The following is a 2255-nucleotide window of genomic DNA, read 5'->3' on the forward strand; positions in this document are numbered from 1 at the left end:
AATAATGCTAACTTGGCGACCTCTTCCAAACTACACTCACACTCAGAAGTTTGCGCCTCTTGATGCATTGCACACTTTTCCTTCCATATTTTTCTTTATTTCTAGATTATCTTTAGGACTTCATTACTATATGAACTTACGGAATTGTGTAAATATGTGTACTTATCTTCCTATCAATAATCAATATAAAGATTGTTCTCTTCGATCTTAATAGGTTCAAAATCATCAAAGGAGTAGCGTCCGGCCTCTTATACCTACACGAAGATTGGGAGAAAGTTGTAGTCCATAGAGACATCAAGGCGAGCAATGTGCTATTAGATAGCGAAATGAACGGGAGGCTAGGTGATTTCGGTCTCGCAAGATTGTACGATCATGGATCCAACCCGTTAACGACTCACGTTGGCGGAACAATAGGCTATCTTGCGCCTGAGATTAATAGGAACGGTAAAGCAACCACGCTGACCGATGTTTATTCGTTCGGGGTTTTCGTACTTGAAGTGGTCTGCGGTAAGAGACCGGTTCAGCCTAGCGCCGAGAATGGGTTCATTCTGTTAGATTATGTGATTGAAAATTGGAAACGAGGATCGTTGATTGAGACAATGGATTCACGATTAACGGTGGACTACAACGTCGATGAGGTTGAGCTGGTATTGAAACTTGGTTTGCTGTGTTCGCATCCCATAGCGGGAGTGAGGCCGAGCATGAGGCAAGTGATGCAGATTCTTGATGGAGATGTTCGACTGCGGAGATTACACCGGATTGTTTGAGCTTTGGGAGTGTGGCTTTGCCGGCTGATTTGGGCTTTGAAGATTATATCGTGTCGTTTTCTTCCATTTCCATGTCAGGAGAAGGCCGATGAATCCAACGGGTATACTATATATGTTTTGCATAAGAGTATTTTGTTAAGATAGTATAAAGATATTGGATATAAATAGGTTGCTAAAAGCTCATGAATTTGTTGTTAATGTGATCATGTAAAGCATATGCATTATCAAAAAAAATTAGGAATATACCAATCCAAGTTGCAGGATGGAGATTAGTTATAATTAGATTTGGATCCTCCACACAGTTGAAAAATGTATAGTATAGAGGTCATTACTTTTCCTCAAAACCGTCTATGTTAAAATATAGTCCGTACAATAGCTCTTGTTTGAGTAATAACAGAATCTCATGTTAGTTCTAATATTAAGATTATATAGTATAGGTAAAATTTGGTATAAGACATGTACGAGGTGAAAATCAGCTCAAATGTTGATTTCAGCCATCAAACCATCGATAGTCATTAGGGACCCATTGATGGTTGAAGACTCATTCATGGCTACAAGAACTGATTGATGAAATTTCAGAGATAAGACTACAACTCATTAATGGATACAAGAATCCAACGAAGGAACCCATCGATGGTCATGAGCAACCATTGATGGTCGGTTGATTGCATATTTGATATTTTAATTATAGTCGTTCATTGTTTCTTTTAATCTCTAAACTTTACCACATTTAAGATATCTCTTTTCTAATATGTTGATGGCTACATAAAATTGAAACTGATAGAGAAAAGAGAGAGTTCTAGGGCTTTAATTGAATAGAGATTATGTTTGAAGGTTTTGATCCTTGGAGCCACGAAAAACACTTTCTCATCGTACACAACATCTCTGGATCATTTCAATAAGGAGAGTTGCCCTTAGATCCATTATCCACATCATTCTTCATTTTGCTACACTTAAATTCATCAAAGGACGGTTTGTTTTATCGAAAGGGTAGTAAGATCTTCTTATATTTCACTTAATTGATATTGGTTTATTTGTTTTAGACTTATTTTTTATGGTTTACTCAAGCCTGTATGAATTGAAGGTTTACGATGTATTCAAGCAGGGATGAATTGAGGAATTGGTTCTAACTAGACCTTGGTAGTAGAGAGTTAGATTAGACTACTGGTTTAGGGTAGATTCCAGGGTATAGTCTTTGTAAGCCTATTGAATCGGATTTTGATTTGGTAGAATTCTAGGCATTGTGAGGAAGCTCTTTCATTAGAAGGAGGTGGATGTAGGATTGTTATCCGAGCCACTATAAAATCAAGCATGTCCTTGGTTGGTTGTTTATCACTTTTATTTTATTTATTCCACTACATATTCTATGCTTTTTTTGTGAAAATAGTAGCAATCATATTCACCCCTTCCCCACTCTAGGCTTGCATCTCAGATCTAACAAGTAGCATCAGAGCCTTGTACCCATTTATAAGATTCAAAACCTATGGT

General features: G+C 37.3%; 1 pseudogene; it reads left to right on the forward strand.

Annotated features, from left to right (window-relative positions):
• LOC109831142 overlaps positions 1-889 on the forward strand; it is a 3091-nt pseudogene extending 2202 nt beyond the window's left edge.

This window comes from Asparagus officinalis, chromosome 2, assembly GCF_001876935.1.
Source record: "Asparagus officinalis chromosome 2, Aspof.V1, whole genome shotgun sequence".
Lineage (NCBI taxonomy): Eukaryota > Viridiplantae > Streptophyta > Magnoliopsida > Asparagales > Asparagaceae > Asparagus > Asparagus officinalis.